This window comes from Crinia signifera, chromosome 4, assembly GCF_055691185.1.
Source record: "Crinia signifera chromosome 4, ASM5569118v1, whole genome shotgun sequence".
Lineage (NCBI taxonomy): Eukaryota > Metazoa > Chordata > Amphibia > Anura > Myobatrachidae > Crinia > Crinia signifera.
In genome coordinates this window covers 168,930,771-168,957,325 of record NC_139220.1, presented here as the reverse complement: position 1 = coordinate 168,957,325, position 26,555 = coordinate 168,930,771, and the positions used below count along the sequence as shown (strand labels likewise).

The window sequence follows — 26,555 nt, the reverse complement described above, 5'->3', positions numbered from 1 at the left end:
ATTTAATATGGACATAAATGAAAACACATACCAATAAATGATAAAAACGATGCAATTCCAGCTGTGCGGCTTCTGAACAAATAAGCCTATTCCAAAATATAAACATGTTTTTACATCATAGTTTTTAGAAGTTTAAAATTTCCAACATAGTGAAAAACAGCAATCACACACATGTCCTAGTCAAATGATAATTGGTAATTAGGCAATGTTACCTGTAGACTGGAGCTCTGTTTCCTGCAGCTAATTGGTCAGATTTCTTAATAAAAAATTACTAAGGTCATGGATATTAGGCTGATATTATTACTCCACTTGTGTTATAACTATAGTAATTAGGCATTGTGACCATTCTTATATGATGGATATTAATCTTGTAAGGCAGTAAGAATAGTATATTATTATTATTATTTTTTAATTTTTTTCTTCATGTTTCCACGGGGTTACCCATAATGCATTATTATCCTTATACATCCCAAAATGGAGAAACCGGTACTGGCACAGAATCTGCATGACAACCACCTGGAATTACCTAATAGGTTGCCAAAGCAACTGACGTTTAAGAACATACTGATAATACTAATACTGTAGTTGCAAATTTGGACTCCGCATCTATATGACAAATTTACTAAAGGCAAAAAAATAAACCGTGTGTGACACAACAGTTTGTCAAGACAACCAAACATAAAGATGTATACTAAATATTAAGACTAGCATGCAAGTGTCAACAATAATATTGAAATGAGGAAAAACATATACAGGGGCTTACAACAGGCATAGATGGTGTATGATAAAATAGAAATATTTATGTACAAATTAAAATGTATTCAAAGATAAAATACATAAAGAGATCATCCTCAATAAGCAAAGAAAGGCTACACAGGTCAAATGAAGAACAATTCTATTCTATTCAATTAGTGAACAGGTGAAGAACAAAAGTAAACAAACATATGTTTTTGATGCCTGGACAACCAATATTATTGTATAGATAACTGCTGAGGAATCGACGTACTGTACCATATTGACTCAATGATAAAGTGTTCAAATGGTTAATCCTAAACACTCTGCAAAAGCATCTTATTGCAGTCCACACCCCATCTGAGGGGAGGGATGCTTGCTGTTAACAAACATAGGAAATCTTTGATCATATATTCCTGCAACATGTTTAGCAACTGATGGTTTATCTACATCAACAGAGAGTAGGGCTTTTTAAATGGGTGAACAATGTAATGTACTTTAGGGCTCAACTAGTCTTACCCACATTTAGATTTTGCAAGGAAATATTTGATAAACTGTCACAGTCCAAATAATTAATATCATACTTGCATTTACTACAATCAAGGCTCCTGAGAGTCTCTGCAAACAAACCTACTGTACTTTTTGTTGAGTTTGCGGTGAAACCATTGGATCAGAGGTAATTTGCTCTACTCTGTAACTGCGAGAAAAAATTACACAAATCGAGTCTGAATAACAAATCCTTGTATAAACATACAATAAATTGCTAAACTCAAGCATACAGTAGGTACAATAAAAAAAATGTGACTCTTAATTGCAAACCTTACAGATTGTCCATTCATACAGGCTTTCCAAAACCATTGAGGAAATTGTGCGAGGGATGTGCAATGTTTGCAGATGTGCAATGCCTAGGTAGACGCAATCTGATTGTGAACTGTATTTGCTGACTTAAAGTTTTTGTGGAATACCAAGGCACAAAATCAGCATACCAAATAAGCATGGTTACTTCACAATCTTGTTAGGAGCTCAACAAAGGAAACTGTACAGCCATGGCCTTCTATGACTACAAAAGTGGTCTGCAACAGTAGGAGAGCATTGATGGCCTGCAAACTGCTTTTGGGGAGGAAACATTGCACAGAACCATTGTACGTGAGTGGTTTGCTAAATTTTGGTGTGGTTCCTGAAAGACTAAGGGGGAAATTTACTCAAGGAAATTTGTAAAAAATAGGTGTATTTGTATTTTGAAATACACTTATTTTTGACAATTACTATCCCGAAAATGCGGCCATTCGTATTGATAGCACATAAATATGACTACGAATTGCCATATTATCGGGATAGTAAATGTCAAAAATAAGTGTATTTCTAAATACAAATACACCTATTTTTTTTACAAATTTCCTTTAGTAAATTTCCCCCTAAGAGTGCTGTGGCCGACATCAGGGGACAAAGCTGCTGCTATGTGGGCCATTGTTGAGTTAGATGCCAGGTTGAGTTAGCAGCAGTTCACTGTGATTTATATGCCAACCAATATTTGGCGCAAGTGCTTAAAGCCATTTCCAGGCATCATCTATGAACTCATGTTCATTGTGCCATTCTCCATCTTAAAACTGCATCTGCCTATAAGTCCTGGAAAGTGGTGGATTTTCTGGCCCAAGAATGCATCCAGGAGCTTAGTCATCTGCCATACAGTCCAGACCTGGCCTCTTTTGTAACTTCTATGTATTCCCACAAATTTAAGTGCAAGATCCATGGGATTCATGAAATCACCAGAAGCTGCAGTAGAGACCTTTATCCAGTATGTAGACGACATACCTGATTTGGACTGGTCCAGCTGATTCACCTAGTGGTTTAATCCTATGCAATGTTTCATAGACTTCTCTGCTGAATACTTTTTTGTACATCTGGAAACTTATTGCACAGCCCTTTTGTCTGTCTCTAATACTTATAATATATTATCTGGTGTTATATTTTATATCAATAACTTCTAAAAATAACACATAGTAAATGGCTTCAATGTTAAAAAATAGAAAATATTGCTAAATACTGTATGTGTGTGTGTGTGCGTGCGTGTGTATGTATATATATATATGTATGTATGTATATATGTATATAGATATATAGTTCTCAATTTTCAGGCCCCCCGAGGGGAAGAAAACAAGTGGCACTCTGCGGGCTTACTTTAAAGATGAATTCCTTTATTCCATAAGTGTAGTCAGATACAGAGGCGTCATGTCGACGTTTCAAGGCTGCTTGGCCTTTTTATCAGGGCGTGTATTTTCCCAAGGTGCATAAAGTGCTGTGAAAATGCTGTGCAAGAAAAATGTGGAAGTGTCTTACCTTTTATAGCAGACTGGGGTGAAAACGGCGGCATCTCTGCGGCGTGCGGGAGTCGCCAGACCGGAAGTGTTGATGATGTCCTTCCCCTCCCGACGTGCCGTTACCTAGCAGCAGCATGACGCTAGGATGACCACTTCCCAAGCGTGCGTGCCACTGGTTGCCTAGCGACGCTGTGTTGAATGAACCGCATTGCTGCTTCCGGGTGGCTCATGCTTCCCCGCTCTGCTCGTACAGATCTGCCAAAAGTGAATAAATAAATAAGACCAGCTATACAAAATTACTGGATATAAAGTGCATTACAAATATCTAAAAAACATGGTAAAAAGCAGTCTGCTATTAAATATAAAAAAACGAGTGCTTTTGTGGTGGGCTATTATGTATTGCCTTGACCGATATTTTTCAGCAGATTGAGATACATTATCATTATCAAAAGGCTATTTTTGTAATCGCAGCACTGTATGCACCCCCCATATATAATTGGGGCACATATAGTCATCTTTGTTATATAAAAGTACCAACATCACCTCCAAAAATGGAAACTATACAAATACATATATATTTCTAATTATAAAAATACGTTCCAGGCTATCATCTCATTTAGACCTGTAGGTGCCAATGCATTCAATCTATACATCCACTCTGATTCTCTTTGTGACAATAATTTTTGTCGGTTGCCTCCTCTTATTAGTGGTGGTATGTGGTCGATAATTTGGCTCTTCAAGTCTGCCACTGTTGTCCGTTTTCCCTAAAATGTCTCGCCACGGGTTGATCTACCGGTTTCCCCTTTGTGGTTGACAATGTGGCTGAACGGTGTAGGGCCATTCTTTCCCTAAAAGTTCTAATGGTTTGTCCCACATATATTTTACTGCAGGGACATCTGATCGTGTAGATGATATATTGTGATCTGCAGTTTAAAACAAGCCTGATTTGAAACGGTTTCCCTGTTTGTTGGTGTTTAAATTGATGTCCCATCTCCATAGTTTTGCACGTCGTGCAGGAGGGGCATCTGTAACAGCCAGGTCTTTTGGTTTGAACATTGAATATAGTGGGACTAGGTTTAGGGATTATGTTAGTTTTTACTAATATGTCCTTTAAATTCTTTCCCCGTTTGAAACTGGGCATAATGGTTTTCTCCTTGAAGATTGGCAAGGTCTTATCACTAGAGACAATAGGCCAGAGCGCCTTTGTCGCCCTGGTCAATAGTTGTGTAGCAGGTGTGAACGTAGATACAAATGGGATTTTGTTGCTTGATGATCTTCTTTCACTTGTTTTTAGAAGGGACTCCCTCGGCATGTCCAGGATTTCATTTTTCTGTTTGTCTAAGATTCTATATTCATAACCCCGGTCCATAAATCTTTCTTGCATTGTCTCTAGGTTGTTTTCCAATTCAGACTGATCATTGGTGATCCGGGCTACCCTGATCATTTGGGACTTCGGGAGGCCCTTTTTGAGTGCCGGTGGGTGGTGGCTACTGTACTCCAGCAAGGTGTTTCTATCGGTTGGTTTATGAAAAATTGATGTACTGATTTTTCCTTTATTAAGTCTAATATATACATCCAGGTAGTTTACTTGTTTTTCATCCAGACAGTATGTGAATTTTATAGGGCCATCTCGTAGGTTGATTTCCTCAATTAGATTCTTGAGGGATGTTGGTGGTCCAGCCCAAATTAACAGGAGGTCATCTATGTACCGTGTATATAGTCTGACCTGTTTGGAAATATTAACCCCTTCCCGCCGCAGCCTGTTTTTGCCTTCCTGACAGAGCCCTTTTTTTCAAATCTGATAGGTATCACTTAAGTGGGGATAACTTTTTTTTGCTTTTACTTATCCCAGTGATTTTGAGATTGTTTTCTCGTGACACATTGTACTTCAAGTTAGTGGTAAATTTGGGTCGATACAGTCTGTGTTTTTTTGTGAAAAATACCAAAATGTCGTAAAAAAATGGAAAATTTTGCAATTTTCAAAATGTTAAATTTTCTGCTTGTGAGACAAATAATCATACCACTCAAAATAGTTATTAACTAACATAGACCATATGTCTACTTTATGTTGCCATCATTATTTCAACCTCCTTTTAATTTTTTGGGACACTAGGAGGCTTAAAATATGAATAGCAAATTCTCAAATTTTCAAGAAAATTTCAAACACTGATTTTTTTAGGGACCAGTTCAGTTCTGATGTGACTTTGAGGGACTTGTATGTGAGACACCCCCATAAATGATGCCATTTCAAAAACTGCACCCCTCACAGTATTCAAAACAGCATTTTGGAAGTTTGTTAACCCTTTAGGTGTTTCACAGGAATTAAAACAAAGTGTAGGTGAAATTTCAAAATTTCATTTTTTTTGCAGATTTGCAATTTTAATACATTTTTCTAAGGAACACAGTAGATTTTACTAGAGAAATGTGACTAAAAATTGATTCCCCCAATTCTTTTGTTTTCATAAATATCCTATATGTGGCCCTAGTGTGCACGTTGACCAAACCACAGGCTTCATAATAGAAGGAGCACCTACTTGATTTTGGAGACTCCTATTTATGAGATTATTTTTTAGGCACCATGTAGGTTTCTAGGCACCATAAGATGCTAAAAGTTAGGAACCCCCCCACAAGTGACCCCATTTTGCAAACTACACCCCTCAGGGAATTCATCTAGGGGTATAATGTACATTTCAAACCCCCAGGGGTTTCACCAATTGTGGTACAACTGGGCAGTGAAAATGAAAAATTCAATTTTTTACACAAAAATGCAGTTCTGGCTCAAAATTTTTCATTTTCACAAGGAATGAAGGAGACAAAGCACCCCAAAATCTGTGCCCCAATTTCTCCCGAGTACGGCAATGCCTCACATGTGACCAAAAAATACCATTTGGGTGCATGGCAGGACTCAGAAGGGAAGGAGTGATTTTTGTATTTTGCAGCTCAGAATCTGGTGGAACTTTGGTGGGTGCTATGTCGCATTAGCAAGACCCCCAAAGCACCAATACAGTGGAAGCCCCCCACAAGTGACCCCATTTTGCAAACTACACCCCTCAGGGAATTCATCTAGGGGTATAGTGTACATTTCAAACCCCCAGGGGTTTCACCAATTTTGATACAACTGGGCTGTGCAAATGAAAAATTACATTTTTTTACACAAAAATGCAGTTCTGGCTCAAAATTTTTCATTTTCATAAGGTATGAAGGAGAAAAAGCACCCCAAAATCTGTGCACCAATTTTTCCCGAGTATGGCAATGCCTCACATGTGACCAAAAAATACCATTTGGGTGCATGGCAGGACTCAGAAGGAAAGGAGTGATTTTTGTATTTTGCAGCTCAGATTCTGGTGGAATTTTGGTGGGTGCTATGTCGCATTAGCAAGACCCCCAAAGCACCAATACAGTGGAAGCCCCCCACAAGTGACCCCATTTTGCAAACTACACCCCTCAGGGAATTCATCTAGGGGTATAGTGTACATTTCAAACCCCCAGGGGTTTCACCAATTTTGATACAACTGGGCTGTGCAAATGAAAAATTACATTTTTTTACACAAAAATGCAGTTCTGGCTCAAAATTTTTCATTTTCATAAGGTATGAAGGAGAAAAAGCACCCCAAAATCTGTGCACCAATTTCTCCCGAGTATGGCAATGCCTCACGTGACCAAAAAATACCATTTGGGTGCATGGCAGGACTCAGAAGGGAAGGAGTGATTTTTGTATTTTGCAGCTCAGATTCTGGTGGAATTTTGGTGGGTGCTATGTCGCATTAGCAAGACCCCCGAAGCACCAATACAGTGGAAGCCCCCCACAAGTGACCCCATTTTGCAAACTACATCCCTCAGGGAATTCATCTAGGGGTATAATGTACATTTCAAACCCCCCGGGGTTTCACCAATTGTGGTACAACTGGGCAGTGAAAATGAAAAATTCAATTTTTTACACAAAAATGCAGTTCTGGCTCAAAATTTTTCATTTTCACAAGGAATGAAGGAGACAAAGAACCCTAAAATCTGTGCCCCAATTTCTCCCGAGTACGGCAATGCCTCACATGTGACCAAAAAATACCATTTGGGTGCATGGCAGGACTCAGAAGGGAAGGAGTGATTTTTGTATTTTGCAGCTCAGATTCTGGTGGAATTTTGGTGGGTGCTATGTCGCATTAGCAAGACCCCCAAAGCACCAATACAGTGGAAGCCCCCCACAAGTGACCCCATTTTGCAAACTACACCCCTCAGGGAATTCATCTAGGGGTATAGTGTACATTTCAAACCCCCAGGGGTTTCACCAATTTTGATACAACTGGGCTGTGCAAATGAAAAATTACATTTTTTTACACAAAAATGCAGTTCTGGCTCAAAATTTTTCATTTTCATAAGGTATGAAGGAGAAAAAGCACCCCAAAATCTGTGCACCAATTTTTCCCGAGTATGGCAATGCCTCACATGTGACCAAAAAATACCATTTGGGTGCATGGCAGGACTCAGAAGGAAAGGAGTGATTTTTGTATTTTGCAGCTCAGATTCTGGTGGAATTTTGGTGGGTGCTATGTCGCATTAGCAAGACCCCCGAAGCACCAATACAGTGGAAGCCCCCCACAAGTGACCCCATTTTGCAAACTACACCCCTCTGGGAATTCATCTAGGGGTATAATGTACATTTCAAACCCCCAGGGGTTTCACCAATTGTGGTACAACTGGGCAGTGAAAATGAAAAATTAAATTTTTTACACAAAAATGCAGTTCTGGCTCAAAATTTTTCATTTTCACAAGGAATGAAGGAGACAAAGCACCCCAAAATCTGTGCCCCAATTTCTCCCGAGTATGGCAATGCTTCATGTGTGACCAAAAAATGGCAGGACTCAGAAGGGAAGGAGTGATATTTGGATTTTGCAGCACAGATTCTGGTGGAATTTTGGTGGGTGCTATGTCGCATTAGCAAGACCCCCAAAGCACCAATACAGTGGAACCCCCCCACAAGTGACCCCATTTTGCAAACTACACCCCTCAGGGAATTCATCTAGGGGTATAGTGTACATTTCAAACCCCCAGGGGTTTCACCAATTTTGATACAACTGGGCTGTGCAAATGAAAAATTACATTTTTTACACAAAAATGCAGTTCTGGCTCAAAATTTTTCATTTTCATAAGGTATGAAGGAAAAAAAGCACCCCAAAATCTGTGCCCCAATTTCTCCCGAGTACGGCAATGCCTCACATGTGACCAAAAAATACCAGTTGGGTGCATGGCAGGACTCAGAAGGGAAGGAGTGATTTTTGGATTTTGCGGCTCAGATTCTGGTGGAATGAATGGTGGGTGCTATGTGGCATTAGCAAGACCCCCGAAGCACGGTGAAATGATGAACCTAATAATCCATAGATGTGTGGTATATTTTAAAACACTCCTTTATACATAGGCCGGGTTTGTCGGGGCAAGTGTCACACTGGAAAATAGTTTGCTTTCTTATTCCCTTTTTATAGCAAACTTTGCACCTTTTTTGTGTCCTGCCCTTTTTTCCAGTGGAGGGGATTTCATCAGGAAAATGCTGCCCTGGTACAATACGGGGGCCAGTACTAGAAGTACTGGGGCCCTCTGCCTGCTGGTTCCCAAATATTAGGCTCTTTATGACTTTCTCTTGAAAGTGCATAAATGTCCCCCTCTGGCTGGTAGAACGGAATAGCACGTAAGCGTTATACAGTGCCATCTGGATGATATACACGGCCAGCTTCTTGTACCAGATTTTTGTTTTCCGCAGGGCACTGTACGGCTTCAGTACCTGATCTGAAAGATCCACTCCGCCCATGTACTTATTGTAATCCAGGATACAATTAGGTTTTGAGGTGTGGGTACTGGTACCTCGTACAGGGACGGAGGTGGTACTGTCTCCGTGAATTGTTGTCAGTATAAGGACATCCCTCTTGTCCTTATATTTGACCAACAACATATTTTTGGTGGATTGTGCCCTGCTTTCACCCCTTCTCATTACTTGGGCAATGTGCGTTTTTGGGAGGCCTCTTTGGTTCTTGCGCACAGTACCGCAAGCTGCTGTACCTCTTGAACCAAGGGCCTTAAACAGGGGGATGCTAGTGTAAAAGTTATCCACATAGAGGTGATTACCTTTATCCAGGAAGGGGTGCACTAAATCCCAGACAATTTTTCCACTAACACCTACGAGGGAGGGGGGGCATTCTGGCGGTTCAATTCTTGAATCCTTCCCTTCATATACCCTAAACCTGTGAGTGTACCCTGAGGTGCTTTCACACAGCTTATACATTTTTATGCCATACCTTGCCCTCTTATTGGGAAGGTACTGGCGGAATTTAACCCTTCCTTTAAAATGTATAAGGGACTCGTCTATGCAAATGAATTTATCTGGGATGTACATCTCTTCGAATTTGGCACTGAAATGATCAATGACCGGCCTGACTTTGAATAGCCGGTCAAAGGTGGGATCATCTCTGGGTGGGCACTGTGCATTATCGTTGTAATGCAAAAATTTAAGGATTAACTCAAAACGAGTCCGGGTCATGGCCATACGGTAAAGTGGGGTGCTGTACAGAACATCTGTACTCCAATATTGCCTAATTTCTGGCTTTTTTACTATGCCCATATGAAACACCAGACCCCAAAACGTCATCATCTCTACTGCATCTACAGGGGTCCACCTAGCAAATGATGACGTGGGGTTTTGAGCAATAAACTGCTGGGCATATAAATTAGTTTGGTCCACCATTAAATTTATAAAATCATCAGAGAAAAATAATTTGAAAAAGTCAATTTCTCTGAGACCTGTGGAATCAAATTGGATTCCTGGGATGGCCAAAAACTCAGGAACCTGGGGCTCAAAATTGTCTGGTGGTGGGGTCCATACGAGATCAATTATTGGGGGGGGGGGGTCTCAGCTGCTCTACGGGGGCGTCTTTGAGGGGGTCCCTCATCACTAGAGGAGGAAGAGGAGCTTAAGATGAATCCTTCAAATTCCCCGCTTGCCTCACTGGCTGTGTCAGAGTCAGAGGCAAGCATGGCATATGCCTCCTCCGCTGAATACATTCTTCTGGATGACTGGGATGACATTTGGGATGCCATTTTTATTTTTGTGTTTCTGGTAGTGAAATGTTTCAACACGTGTATAGTGTAGGGGGGGTACAAACTTTATTTCAACCCGGGGGGGGTATATAGTGTGTAGTGTGTATGTAGTGCAAAAAAAAAAAAAAGGTCCTGCGCCAAAAATTGAGCACAGATGTTGGTCAGTAACGTCCGTCACTGAACAGCGCTCAAAGGCAACAGGAATTTGATAAAAAAAAAAAATAGATCAACCCTGTGCCGAAAAAGCTGATCAGTGATGTACGTCACTGATCAGCGCACAGTGGCCACAGGACACCCACAAAATCACAGTGTGTGTAAAAAAAAAAATTAAAAAAAGACCCCACAGCACCCTCAAAAAAAAAAAAGGTAATCACTGATGCGACACTGATTACCAGTGAGGGGCAGCAGGTGCACAACCTTTGGTGCAACTGACAGTGCAATTGGCAGCAACTGACAGGTATATATAAAAAAAAAAAACCCTGCACCCCCAAAAAGTTGCTGATCAGCACAGATATACTGATCAGCACAAAAGGGGGGGTAGCAGACACAAAATATAGCACTCTCTATCACTCTCTGTCACTATCTCTCTCTATCTCTCACTATCTATCACTCTATGACACTGCAGCAGCAGCACTGACAGTTATATATATAAAAAAAAACCCTGCACCCCCAAAAAGGGGGGGTAGCAGACACAAAATATAGCACTCTCTATCACTCTCTGTCACTATCTCTCTCTATCTCTCACTATCTATCACTATCTATCACTCTATGACACTGCAGCAGCAGCACTGACAGTTATATATATTAAAAAAAAAACCTGCACCCCCAAAAAGGGGGGTAGCAGACACAAAATATAGCACTCTCTGTCACTATCTCTCTCTATCTCTCTATCTCTCACTATCTATCATTATCTATCACTCTATGACACTGCAGCAGCAGCACTGACAGTTATATATATAAAAAAAAACCTGCACCCCCAAAAAGGGGGGGTAGCAGACACAAAATATAGCACTCTCTGTCACTATCTCTCTCTATCTCTCTCTATCTCTCTATCTATAACTCTATCACACTGCAGCAGCAGCAGGAAGTCACAAGAAGTCAGATCCAGGAAGCATCCAGCACGCTACAAGCAGTGATCAGGTGATCAGGTAAGTATTTGCAAGGATCAGGTCAGTATATCACGGCAGATAGGCACGGTGACCGCACTGCACGCAATTCCAGACCGGAATGGCGTCTGCAGTGCAGTCACCGTTAGTTTAAATCACCCTCCATGGCTGTGATTGGTCCGTCGGTCCGATGAACCAATCACGGCCTTTGGGGGCGGGTGGGGTGAGGTGGGACCCCGCAGCACCAATCACCACCGATCCCTGTGTCACCGGCGAACGTTATTCGCCGGTACACAGAAAACGCTGTAATTGGCTGTTCAAATGTGAACAGCCAATCACAGCGATCGCCGACGGGGGGGAGGCATCGCCACCCCCCCTGGGCATGCAGGGACATGTCTGCTGTCAGGGACAGCAGACATGTTTAAACTGTCACCGCGTCTATAGACGCGGTGACAGTTTAAAGCCATGACGTACATTTATGCCATGCGTCGGGAAGTACATCCCGGCCATGACGTAAATGTACGTCAAATGTCGGGAAGGGGTTAATGTCTGTAAAGAAAAAGTAATTTTCCTGTTTGAACATAAACACATTTGCTAAGGAGGGGGAAACATTCGATCCCATAGAGCACCCAGTGAGCTGTAAATAATAATGTCCGTTGTGCAGGAAATAATTTTTGGTAAGGGTAAGGTGTAATAACTCCAAAAATAATGGGATGTCTAAAGCAGAAAAATTCACTTTGTGCAGAAATGTCCTCATTGCTGAAATAGCTGACAAAAACACCAGTTGCATTCAGTTTACTACTAAGGGCCGCAGATAACATCCATCTGTCCCTGACACAAATTTGTTTTACTCTCCTATCATCAACAGCTGTTGTGCACTTTTTTCGGCCTTTTCCTTCTTTGTTTTGTATAGACTGTGTTTCCTGATAGCGTACTATTTCCTGATTTCGTACTCCCGATAGTGTCACATTCCCACCAACTTCTCTTGCAATTGCTGCATACGAAAGATCATCTTCACATAAAACAACAATCCTGGATCTCTTCCTGGGTGACCAGTCACCACTTTTCCTGGATGACATTGTTTTATTTATTTTTTACACTGTCAATAGCACTAAACAATACTCAAACATCCAAACGTAATTGCACTTCAGTAACCAACTTTATTCTGCAAAATGAAACAGCCAAACGGAGCTTTCCCACCTTTGAACATGACCTTGCACCTGCTCATATATGACAGCTGATCATTGGTCCTCTGAACGACGATTCCGATTGGCTGGTAGTAGCGGTACTTATGTATTATCTGAGCCTCCATGTGAAATGCACCCCATTTTTTTATACCCCTACTATCCATCTACGCATGGAGTTGATTCTATATAGTGTGGCGAGCGCAGCGAGCCACTGTGCCCGAAGCGTGGCGAGCGGACGTGGCCTCATAAGAAAAACGGGAGCCCAGATATTACATAAGTACCGTAGTAGCTGTTACTGCAATCTGCTTATTGAATCTCACGCATCTGTGCTGCTTTGTCTGACTTGAAAATAGCATAACTTATTTTTGTAATGCAAATATTTGAACTCTGTTTATTGTTTTGAATTCAGTATTACATTTCCTTTCATTTGATATATGAAGCATTGAACTGCGTAAAGTGTAACAGTTTTTATAAGCATTCATATTAAACATTAAAATTTCAAAAAGTCTGCAATTTTGGCCACCTGTGTGTGTGTGTGTGTATGTAAGTATGTATATCTGTGTGCATATACATATATATGTGTGTGTGTGTGTGTATATATATATATATATATATATATATATATATATATACACACACACACACACTTAAAGTATCAACCAATCAAGCTCCTGACTATAATTTTTCATACACCTTCTGTTAACTAGCAATAGCAAATTGGTACTCTCTCTCAAAGCTACAATAGATCTCCACCTAAGTATACTAAGATTGTGCTCTCCAAGATATGGATGTTGTGTTCACAAGCCGCCACCATCACCTTCCACATTTAAAAACTTGAAAAATGCATTCAGTCAAACATGACAAGTTATTACACAAAGCTTACAAAGCCAGAGTAGTTCCATATGGTAGCCCCCTCCAGCTCATTTAAACATCATCAAAAGAATATGGTTGACATACGTTCCAGTCTTCATGCCTCACTGCCTACCGTCTAAACCAATTACAACTTTTCACTCTGCTGCAATCACTCCTAATACCAGACGTCTCCTAAATACACTTTTTGTACCAGCATATTTTTTAATATCTTTTTAAAAATTGTATTAATCACATCTAATTTTGAAAGCAATTTAAGCAACATAATTACATTTACAGTAGTTGACATTCTCATACTGAGGAATATTAGACTGTGTTGGTATAAATTTGTATAGTAAAAATAAGAATCGGAAGATTTATGAAAAATGGGAGTTTGTTTCCTAGCACTGCGCCCACGATTTTCAATCGTATGGCATCTTATGCATTGTATCGCATCGCATGCCAAATAGCCGCATGCGATGCGATTTTGGCCCCCTATACAATTTTTAATTGTATAAGCACCCTAATGGGTTCTTACAATGTTAAATGCACCCCCACTATGAAAGACAACCCGAAGCGTGGCGAGCCCCGCGAGGGGCGGCGGTACGCGTCCTCCGACTTTTTCATACCCCCACTATCCATGTGGGCGTGGAGTTGATATTGGATAGTGTGGTGAGTGCACGCGTATTACTTTACATGTATTCCGGGTCCCCTTATCATGCATCGGGCTCGGTGGCTCGCTGCATTCGCCACACTTTCTAAAATCAACTCCACGCCGACGTGGATAGTGGGGGTATGAAAAGGTCGGATGACGCGTACCGCCGACCCTCGCGGCCTCGCTGCGCTCACCACACTTCGGGTTGGTGTTGATACAATGGGGGTGGCGTGGGGGTGCTTTTAACATTGTAAGCACCCATTAGGGTGCTTATACAATTTAAAATCGTATACCATTGTATATAACATACAATGCGATGGTATACGATTTTAAATTGAAAAACATCAGGGGCCATTGCGTAACATCGCATCGCATACCATTGTAAGGCTTATGGTATGCGATGCGATAGGCGCCGTGCTAGGAAAGAAGTACCGAAAAATGTTTATTTGGTTTTTCTTATTTTTTTCTTCCAAACACCCCTACAAAACTAACTTTAAGTGAAACCTGTTGGTTCTGAAGCAATCATATGCAATTTATTCATTTTACATTTGAACATGTCAGGTTGGTTAAAAAAGTATTCGCCATTAAATTAGGATATCTCCAGTCATGGAGGGTTGGTAGTATTGGACAACACATTTATATTGTGGGTTGGTGAAGCTGATAGAGCATTACTACTTTTTTCTTTTTCTTTTACTCGATTGTGAAATTTTATTATTACTGTTTTGTATTTCACTTTTTAAAAATCTGCACATTCTAGTACGACAACTATTCAGACACAAACATGATATATAATACATCACTTTTAGTACATTCCTGTTATATTTGTGGGTAGCACTACCTTTGTACAGTTTTACTATTTAGGTAAAAGGGTCTTGGTGAGTAGAAATGGAAAAATGTTGACATTTTTCATTATTGGACTAGAAGTGGTCTGTTTGGGTTAAGATACTATGTTACGTAGGTGTTCATGTGGGCTGCACTTTACAATGTTTTGGTGGAGATTGTTACCAGGGAAATTACATTTAGCAAAATCAATTTAAAAATACATATTTTATAGTGTTATGGGCAATAATTCTAAATGATACTTCTCCAAATAACAGTTTGAATACATCCTGAACAGGTATTTATTCTACCACCTACAGACAGCACTGACTGTATATAGTGCAATCTAATCCTTAATTTGTTTTGGAGTTAATTGTTTTTAAAATATAAACTGCAATAAGCACCATGAATAACTTATGTTACTAACTAAACAAACTTATGTGCAAGTATCTATGCATGCCTAAAGTAGCTAATTAGATGGTTTTCTGTGTCCTTTTTTTTTTTTAAGTGAAGTTTGGGATATTAATACAAATGTCTAAGTGACTGCTATGGGTTATAGCACTTTATTTACATACAGTCTATTAAATACTACCAACTGGTCAGATTGAAAGTCTTCTCTCCCAAACTGAGTACTTTCCATTGGCACATATAGTATGCTGACGCACATAATTTTGGGGTATGCTGCAAACCATCTGACTTTAAAAAGATGAGGCACTGCTATTTGAACAAGTCAAAATATTAACTGGCCAGGAGACTTTAACTATCCAGACCTAGATTGGACTAATGAGACTAGCACTTCGTTAAGTTAAGAAACCCCATACTTTTAGCTGAAGGACCAGTATATTGTAGAAGCACTTATACGCAACAGGGTCATTCTACTTTATACTAACAAATAATGTGGATTTAGTTTCAAATACCAAAGTAATTGACTTTCTGGGAAACAGCGGTTTCACTGAAAATTAACTTCTATAAACAATGCTATAAGGAACCATCAAAAATACTAACTTTTGGAAAGCTAATAGTGAATTATTTAGGGAAACTATAAAAAAAAGTACGGTGGGATACTTTATTTAGGGGGAGTAACACAGAGGAAATGTGGGAAACCTTCAAAAGGCTGCTTGCTGGACACACTAAACAAGCAGATTTATCCCAAAGGGAAAAAAGGGTAATATCAGTAGGACTAATGCTGGGTACACACCAAAACGATTTGGATTGGATGCAAATCGGATCGTACGATTTGCATACGATTTACATACGATTTGCATACGATTTGCATACAATCCAATCCCCTCTGTATTCAGATGAATGGATCTTTTACAGATCCTACCTGCAGCAGGTAGGATCGGATTCAGATCCAACCAAACGATTTTGACCAAATCTGCATCCAATCTGCATCCAATCAGTCTGAATTGGATCCAGATTGATGGGATTGTGCCAAAATCGTTTTGGTGTGTACCCAGCATAACTCCTTATGGCTGAATAAAGAAGTAAGGGGCAGATGTATTAAGCCTTAACAAGAGATAAATGCAAGGGTGATAAAGAGAGATAAAAGTCCAGCCAATCGGCTCCTTACTGACTTTTTTCAAACACAGCCTGTAACATGACAGTTAGCAGGTGATTGGCTGGACGTTTATCTCTCCTTATCACACTTGCATTCATCTCTTGTTAAGCCTTAATACATCTGCCCCTATAGGATGCAATACTAAATAAGAGACTAAAGTATTCAAAGCTAATGTGGACTAAATATGGACAATATACTAAAATAAACAAAATTTGTAAAAGGGAAATCAAAGCAGAAAAAAGAGAAAAGCAAATTGCCACTGAAAGCACAATCCCAAAGTTCTTTTTAATACATAAATAGCAAAAGATTAATAAAAGATTATATAGGCCCCTTGACCAAAATAAACAAGATATCATTACTGACATTACTGAAGATTCAAGTAAAGCAGAACAATTAAATGCATTTTTTCATCCGTCTTTACTAGAGATGAGCAGTCAATGGAATCTACAGGCATAACACATAGGTTCTAACAAGTTTTTCCCAACATAGAGGTTTTGTAAAATAAAAGCAAACACATCACCTGGTCCTGATTACATTCATTCTAGGGTCTTAATAGAACTAAGGGAGGAATTAGAATATCTCCTACATTAGATTTTTGAGAACCCACTTTCAACTGGTATAGTGCCAAAAGACCGGAGAATAGTGGAGGTAGTACTTTTAGTCCTGTGCACCACCCCCACTATCAACGCCAACCCAAAGCCTGGCGAGCGCACACGGATTACATTACATGTGTTCCGCGTCTCCTCATGGGGCTCGCTGTGCTCGCCACGCTTTGGGCTCGTATTCCGCGTCCCCTCGCGGGGCTCATTGCGCTTGCCACGCTTCGGGTTGGTGTTGATAGTGGGGGTGGCGTTGACAATGGGAGTGCATTTAACATTGTAAGCACCCATCAGGGTGCTTGTAAAATTAAACATCGCATCGCATGCCATTTGCTGGCATGCAATACTATGCGATATTTCATTGTACAAGCACTCCTGTTAATTTAACGGGAATATCGCATCGCACACCACTAAGTACGGTATGCAATGGGCGCCGTGCTAGGAAACAAGTACCGAAAATTGTTACTAACGTAACAAAAATTTTTTAACCTGATATTGGGAATGCAATAGATGTGGTCTCCATAGACTTTAAAAAGGCTTTTGATACTGTGAAACATAAGAGGTTGATAAACAAAATGTTGGATTTGGGACAAGGGGTCAAAATCTGTAGCTGGGTATGTAACTGGCTGCAAGGTAGTACAGAGGGGGGTTGAAAACAGAGCATGTTCATGTTGGGTACCAGTACTAACTTGGCTATGTTTGCATCAGAGCTCACCTCCAGGCCGTACACACTGGGTGGGTTTTGAGTTGAAAGCAACTCAAAAGGTAAAAGTGAGCTGCTTTCAGCTCAATGTGGCCCCATTGGGTATGAGCCTTTAGGGATAGTCTTTTATTTCTGTTTTAGATCCTAAAGTCTGGGGCCTTATTATAACACAGGAAACTTATATTTCAATAACATGCAACTGGCTTCTCCATTTCTTTCTATTATCACTGGCAGCACAGAAAATAAATGGGCTACATAATTATTACAGGTCTTCAATATAAGGATGATTTTTAAATAAAAACAAATAACGGGTGTACAGCCATGGTGTATGGCCAAAGGAGCAAAGATGAAACTTGCTCCTACTGTATGTGTATTGGTGCTCCATCCTTCACCAATGTACTGTACAAAAGTGTCTCAATACACAAATGCAACATCAATGAGTATTAACAGGTGGGGGAGGGCAAATGGTAATCTAGTTATCTGTTTGGGGAAAGTGCACTGGGCCAGGTGTACTGAAGTGATAAAATGGAGTGCAATAAAGTTAGATGTGGAAGTGATAAAATAATTCCAAATAATAATAAGTGGGGAAATGAATGCAATCACTTGGAATGCAAAGTCGCATAATAGTAATGATGATAATGATCCAGGATCAACGCAATTCAAAATAATTATGCAAACATTTTATATACATATAAACTCCACACGTAATCTGCAACTAAACATAAGTGGGCTGAGTGGACATTACTATTAATAGAAGTGGCCCATATACTGATATTTGACCAGTTGAGCAATTTAGTTTTGCTATTCCGAATACCGGAAAGTGCCGGAAAACCCTTACTGCTAACGCGCAAACCTAACTGCATGATAGCGGTCACAGTTGCACTTGGCATCGCATTCATTAGTGATGGTGACTGCTTATTTTTGCAGATATTAATATGTAATAATCCGCAACTGCGCATTCAAATCGTCAACCTCTTACACCCACCCCATACCTTAAACTTGTAGTATACTATATACAAGAATACAAGAAATAGTTTTATTGGAAACCATATAAAATGTTGAGTGTGGCGGTTTATTTACCCCTTCAGTGGTGTTTTTTTTTTATGGAGTGCTTCCCACTGGGTGAGTTTTTTATGGGGAGCACTACCTAAAAAAATCCCACCACTATCTCCCCGGGTCTGGGCAGCTCTGCTAAACCGTCAATCAGCCGCTGGCAGGCCCTGCGCCTGGCTCCCCGTCCCTACACGCTGTGATCCGGCTTGTCAAAAGCTGTTGGCGCAGGCTGTAATGTAACAGCTGGGGGGGGGGTGAGCTGGGGGCGCGGCGGAGGAAGCTGGGCAGTGCTGAAGGTGACTGAGTTCAGAGATGAACTCAGCAGTGCTGCCCGGCGCTAATCACTGGCAATACCGATAATTTTCAGTGCTTGCCAGCCTGGGCATTAAGGTATAGCCCGGAAAATTCTCCGGATTACCAGTGAAGGGGTTAAAAACAACTTGCCAGATAGTACATTGTACTGTGCCTTCTGTGGAAGAGAACTTGGCATTGTTATTGGACCTATTAGTCAGCAGTTGATAACCAGGACACCAGCACGGAGCCGCATACTCATGGTGGCAAATTAACACAGCCTTCCAGCAAAATTGCCCAACAGCCTTTGTACCACCCATATCAGCCAATTAATCCCCACACACTATATCCAGGAGCCACTCAGAATGTACTTGGCGATGTGATTAGCCAATTTGTCAGTACAGCACGATAAGCCCAGCATTACAGACTGTGAGTGTGGGGCCAGGCTGATCTATAACAGCTGCAACACTCTGGTAACGTCATGACATCAGGGGCATGCTGTACTACTGCAGCTGGCGTTCTGAGACCTCAGATGTTCAAGTGTATTTTTATTTATTTGGCATCTCCTGGACCTCCATGTATAAAAACAGGTGATCATGTTGCACAGCCCTCCCCCTCTCATGAAGCCATACCCCCTTTAGGGTCCACACTCCCCTGGCATTCGGAAAGTCAGAGGTGTCAATCTGGTAAGTGAGGCCTCTGTGTGTGTGTGTGTGTGTACAAATGGAGCACTTCTCAGCCAGCGCTGGGGCTCATCAGAATGCCCCCACTGGCAATAAAGCACAATAGTAGGATCCCTTATACGATCTAGTACAAGTGCCCCTTACACATTATACCATACGGAATGATGCCATAATTCCCACAGAATGAGCAAAAATGCACAGTATGCCACACAGTATGAGCCAAAATTTAGGGACACAAAGTGACTGCAGGGGCATAGGGACAGAGAGTGGGACAGCAAGGACCGAGGGAAAGAGAAAGGGACAGCAGAGGGAGATTTACAGCAGGGGCAGAGAGATGGGGAGACTGACAGTAGGGACAGAGACGGAAGGAGCGATGGAAAGAGTGAGGGGATGGCAGGGAAGACAGGGAGAGTGCTGAACGGCAGAGACATGGAGACGGAGTTTAAGGGAGAGTGAGGGATGGCAGGGACAGCCGGAAAAGGGAGAGTGAGCGACGGCAGGGATAGGGAGACCGGGAGTGTGAGCGACAGCAGGGACAGAGAGATTGAGGGACGGCAGGGACAGAAAGACAGACAGAGAGACCGCTACAGTTACAGAGAGACATAGGGAGGTACAGCAGTGACAGAGAGTGACGACAGGGACATTCAAGTGGGAGAGCGAAAGATTACTTTACCTTACACTGTGATCGCCGGAGGAGAAGACTGTGGTCAGTGGCAGCGGTGCAGAGGAGGCTGTGGTCAGCTGAAGCGGTATTGCAGAGGAGGCTGTGGTCGGTACAGAGAAAGTGACCGTGACAGAGAGAGGTACATAATGACAGGGAGGGCAAGGAGAGGGACAGCGGTGAGACGGCAAGGGATTGCAGGATCATGGGGAGGGACAACAGGGACCAAGAGAGAGGGTTGGGGGGTCCTATTTGTCCCTCACATGAGGAGAGTCCAGTGCGAGTAACGACATCCCTGTGTCCAGGGAACAAGAGAAGGACAGCAGGGATATAGCGTCATGGAGAGGGAGTGCAAGGAGGGGGACAGCAGAAACAGATAGGGACAGATAGAGGTACAGCAGAGACATAGTCTAAAGTGGGGTGGCAGGGAGAGGGACAGCAGTGGCATGTAGAGGAATGGTGGCAGGGACATAGTGACAGTAAGGGTCAGGGCCGGAGAGGCACAGCCGGTACACACACACACAGTGATAACAGAGAAGGCAAGGAGAGATATGGAATGTCAAGGGCAGGGAGAGTGACAGCAGTGACATGGGGACATCTATTTTGGTCTCAGTTGCCTAAGGAAGAACAATCTCTGCTTTGCTTTCCCAACAATTGAATCAACATTGGTCCCCCATTTGAGGTCAGCAATCATTAGTGGAAGTACGTCCGTCAACTATCATCTCAACAGTTTTGAGTGGATTAAGCTCTAGATTGTTGCATCGCTACTGGGTCATCCGGGCCACTTCCCTTCTATAGGCCACTTCTTCCCTGTCCTTGTTAAAGGCTGATGATTGTGGTGTCGTTTGCTAGATCTTTGCTGATTAGGCCTCTGAGGTGCAATCGTTGGTGTATAGAGAGAAGAGCAGGGGTGAGAGAACACAGCCCTTAAGGGCTCATGTGCTTATTGACCGCACTTGAGAGGTGAATTCCCGCTTTCACTACCTGTTTTTTGTCTGTCAGGATGTCTACAATCCAGGAACAGGTTGCTTAAGGGACCACTAGGCGGAGTAGTTTGGGGTAGAGGAGGCTGGGGACAATTGTATTGAAAGCTGAGCTGAAATCGACGAACATGACGCTTGCATAGGTGCCCAATAAGTCCAGGTGTTATAGGATGAGATGCAGGCCCAGGTTAAATATGGGCGCCAGCTGGCTCGCACAAGCTCTCAGAGCAGATGGCAACACCCCATCAGGTTCAAGTGCTGTCCTGGGTTTGGTCCTCTTAAACCACTCCTCCACCTCATCTCTACCGATCTGCAGTATCTGAAGTTGGGGGTCGGAGTACGGGGTGGTTATCTAATGTTCACACAGGGCTCCTATTTCAAACCTACAGTAGAAGAGGTTCAGCTCAGCTGTTAGGTCCTGGTGCATGACAGTCGGCTTGGGTGAGTTCTTGTAGTTGATTATAGTTTGCATTCCTTGCATTGGTCAGATCGGTCGCCGGCTTCGAAGACCCTCCCCCCAGTCTGTGTAGTCAAAGCAGGCCTGGAGCTTCAGCTTGGCCTTGTTAGTCTATTTCTTAACTGTCTTGATGACAGGCTTGACAACTCTCAACTTCTGGGTATAGGTGAGAAATAGATGGATGAGGCAGTGGTCAGAGAGACCGAGCGCTGCACGGGGGATAGACTTTGGCAGACTTGATGGTGTAACAGTGGTTGAAGATGCATCCTTCCCTGTGGGGCATGTGATTTGTTATTTGAACTTAGGCAGCTTCCGGCTTAGGTTGGTTCTGTTGACATTGCCCCGCACCATGAGCAGAGTCCGGGTGATGTTGCTCCATGTCATATATGCAGGTGGCCAGTTGGTGTAGGGCTTCACTGTCGCAGACGAGGGGAGGGTGTACACTCCCACTAGGATAAATGAGGCAAATTCCCAGGGGGAATAGATGGGGGATGCAATTGATGCTTATTATCTCCAGGTGAGGTCTGCATGATTTGCCTATGGTGGTTGTATTGGTGCACCATCTGTCATTAATGTAGAAGCAAATACCTTCACCCTTCGATTTCCCCATGAGATCCTTGGAGCAGTCGGCCCTGTAGAGTCGATAGCCTGGCAGGGACATCAAGGTGTCAGCAATATGGTCATCTAGCCACATCTCTGTGAAGGACAGTTGATGCTGTAACCTTGCACCACCTCATGAAACAGATGCTTATGGGGGTATTCAATCTGTGCCGATATTTCCAGACTGGGGAAATATCGGCACTCACATATTCAATGCATTACATTATTTCCATTACCGACCGCATTGAAGGCTGTCATATTTGCTAAAAGATGGATCTGTTTTGTTAGAATCGGCAGTGGATTGTCGAACTCAAGGCTGTTTTCTGACAATCCGCAGCCAGTTCCATCAATTCATGGACTTTCCGACACTCGGTACGTTGAGTCCAGACTGTCAATGTACTGTTGGAAGGTGCTGGAAATGGCCGGGATTCAGACTGTCAGGACATTCCTACTATGGAATCTGGGATTGGGATCTGGGATCCAATAGGCTCTTCTATAACATTGGCAATCGCAACATATGAAGGACAGGAACCACAAACTGTCCATTGGTTTATCCTTTTACTACCTTGGTAAAACCGTTCTAATTATAAACGATTGGATTGTTGGCATCAGAATCACTTTTTTTTTTCTGAAGCATAACAATTTTAAGGGCATAATTACGAACTGTGTCTTTTGCATGTAATATTATTGCTTTTTAAAATCTTCTAGACAATTCCGCCAACAAGCAGCTGCTTTCAAATGCCCATACTTTTTATGTAGACCTCATAAATTTAGTGGTATATTTAGTTAGTAAATGGGTGCATAGAAGTCTAGCTTTGTTAAAACTAGAATTGTGTTTTTATCAAACTTAGTGATAACTTCATAACAGACCCTTAAACCATTGACTGAAATGTATACTCCTATGTTATGGATTAATAATTTATGATTGCTTAGAAAACTCACAGACAAATTTTTGTCTTAAAATCAATCATTTAATTAAATGATTACACAGATTTATGCATTTTTATCCTGTCAGATCACTTCAGATAAGTCAGCTTGATGACCCTTTCTTCTCATCCCAGATGGGTGAAATCATTTTCTTTTTATGTGCTCATCCATGCATATATATGCGTCTCATCTCTTACTGTAGCATGAATTCTAGCAGTGTGGTCTGTATATCAGCACTGATAAGCAAACCATGCCTGTGCTAGAAACAACATAGCAGACAGAGACACCCCAGGCATGGGTATTCAAAGATAGCGGGTGCTAGAATGAACACTAAATACAATATTTCGATTATGAGGTCAATCCTATTAGGTGTGATGTGCCATTGCTGCTGTGCTTTAACATTGGCAATGACACCTAATCTTGCACCCTTTGCAGACTGAAATTATTAAATTAGCATAAAATAGCTGTTAGCGTCTCAAACGCTCGGCGGCAGGGGGCTGGTGTGCATAGGACGCACACAGCGTTTCCGCCCCGGCACAGCCGAGCGCCTGTTCGTCACTTCCACCCAGCGGAGTGACGTGACTTCCGCCCGGCATGGGCGCGCGGCACATGGCGCTCTTCGACCACGGCGGCCACAGGTGAACACTAGCACTCGCAAGGGCTTGACATCTGCCAGAGGTACTCAACAGAGTCAGTGTAGGGTTCGCCGTGGCCGTTCTAACCAGCGGTCCCAGCTACGGACTCACGCCTGACGTCCTGTACCTTGCCTCCTGGCATAACAATAGCCTGGACCATTATGGGGTGGAGAGCACTATTATGCAAATTATGGACACCATATAGTGCTGCCACGATGGTTCGTACCTATTGGACCGTTGTGGCTAACAGGATTAACCCATTAGTCAGATTAGATTCACATAGTTGTCCAACTTCCATCCAGGATTTTAATACGTGCACATTCGGTTTTACTGCAAAAGATCAACTTTTTAATAGTCATAGTGTAGAAATAAATGAGGCTTAAGTTTAGTAATCCTTTCTTAAAGAGATCAGGTGTACTTTATGGTTGCAGTCAGGTAACCCAAATGTAATGGCTCCTTCACATGGGAAAAGTCTTGCTCTTTAGAGTACAGGTGGAGATTGTATTGGAAAAAAGAGGTTTTTATCGGAGTGCGCTCAGTAAGTACCACCTACTGCTAAACAGTATAACGTCATTTAAAACATGATCAGATCATCACACTTCATATGTCTGATTCTTGATTGGAATAAAACGTGGACTCCGTTCAGGGAAAAAAATGGTCTTTTTATTTAAAACATCCCAGTGTGTTTCATCAAAACGACTTCATCAGGGGCGCGGCAGAAAGACCTTAAAACCGGGTCTGTACAACAGAGAGTGTTTTACACCCTGTATAATACTTTACAATCAAGAGTATACATAGAGTATCTACAGCATGAGTCCTCAAACTGCGGCCCTCCAGATGTTGTGAAACTACAAATCCCAGCATGCCTTGCCACAGTTTTAACACTCCCTTATAGCAAAACTCTGGCAAGGCATGCTGGGATATGTAGTTTCACAACATCTGGAGGGCCGCAGTTTGAGGACCCATGATCTACAGTATAAAAGAGACAAGGCCATATAGCTATAACATTAGTAGGGTGATGATAAATAATTCTTGAAGTGAATTCTTCTGTAAGTCTATAGCCAGTCACCTATGCATGTTGGTTTAGGTTTGTCCGTTTAAGTATACCCATTAGCATCTAAATATACAGATTTTCAGCTCTGACAATAATAGATATAGCTGATTCTATGAAACGCCTCCATGTACTGAAGCTGCCAGTTCTGGAGGTGAAAGACAGCTGATGTGAAAAGAGCTCACAATGTACCTTTACTTAATAAGGTCTGTTTCTTTATATTTAGACTTTTAAGATTTTTACAAGGTTTTATTGACAAATACATTTGACTGCCATCCTCTTTCACCACCATGCCTACGTCACTTGGACAAAACAGGCCTAAATAAAAGTGTCTTTTACTGGCTTTACATCTAAAATTACCCCTTGAATACAATGTACTACTGAGTTTACAATTTGCATATGGGATTACATGTTTGCCACAAGTGATTGAGAGCTACATATTTAAAAACAGTTTACTAGTACTTACAATGCTATAAATCTTTCTGCATCTACTATAAGCTTCTGTGGCAATTCCTTATGAACTGGCCTATCATAAAGACCACAGCCAAGAAATCTGTTGCATGCTAATGCTTGATCAGACTTTACTGAACGGACATCTTTCCGGGAACTGAAGCCAGAGTAGCGGGTGTGTGGGTGTGTGTTTAAAACCTTTAATTTTCTTGGTGAATGTGCATCCATACTAAAAGAATGTTACTGTGGTATATGTATATTATGTAGTTTATCTATATATCTGCAAAAAATATAATATATATATTTGAAGGTCCAGTGAATTGGCTTCACTTCTATGTGTACATTTTAAAATATATATATATATGATTGCTGAGATATAACATTGTGTCTACTAATGTTATGCAGATATTTGTTTCATTGATCGGCTAATGGCTGCTAATCCTGAGAACTTTTGTATGAGCTGCAAAGAGGTATCTGTCTAGTAAACAAACAGCCTGGAAGCTGCCATCTGCTGTTATGTTTCTTTTCAAAGATTGTTGGTGTGTACACATTGAGCAGGCATGTCCTTACTTGGTATGCCTTTCTGACTAAGTGGTGATATTTAGACACATACGGATATTTTATACATTATTGGCATTTTATGATTTGGTGGTCTCAATATAAACCAACTGGAAATGTGTCTATAAATATATCACCCAGGCAAGGTTTATTAAACTTTGTTTACTCTCCCAGTATAACCCACAAGGGACCTCATTCTGAATGTTGGAATGTAGACGGCCTTGGCTAGGTCAGCCATGTTGTTAAGTGAGACTTTGGTTACAATGTATACATTCTGGCACTTTTGCTGGGACTGCATGGTTATTTGTGTAATTATGAGAACTTATGCTTCCCAGGTAGCTACTTGGTTGGGATAGTAAATTTATACATTTTGGGGCAGATAAACACTCAAGATGAGATGTGTCTTTGTTTTTATGAGATTCAGAGCATGTGACTGCTAAAATTGATTGTCCGTCCCAGATAATGTCTACTCCCATGGTGTTTGTGGTGGAAATTATATACTGTACTTATTAATGCAAATAATAGCTGATTTGCCTGGTCATTGTGGCACCTTTTTAGTGGTATATGTCTGCTTTGGACAGGTGCATTTTTGAAGCG

General features: G+C 41.6%; 1 protein-coding gene and 1 long non-coding RNA gene across 3 annotated transcripts in view; one reads left to right on the top strand and one right to left on the bottom strand.

The window, feature by feature from the left end:
• Window positions 1–26,555, bottom strand: part of LOC146074621 (uncharacterized) — an 81,328-nt gene that overhangs the window by 6,511 nt on the left and 48,262 nt on the right. For both annotated transcript variants that reach the window (XR_014473440.1, XR_014473439.1), the window contains exons 6-7: window positions 3,070–3,305; window positions 32–1,429 (exon numbers count right to left, since the gene is read on the bottom strand). This is a non-coding gene — a long non-coding RNA (uncharacterized LOC146074621). The remainder of the gene's footprint in view (window positions 1–31; window positions 1,430–3,069; window positions 3,306–26,555) is intronic.
• SLC2A13 (solute carrier family 2 member 13) overlaps window positions 1–26,555 on the top strand; it is a 216,138-nt gene that overhangs the window by 159,365 nt on the left and 30,218 nt on the right. The window lies entirely within an intron of this gene.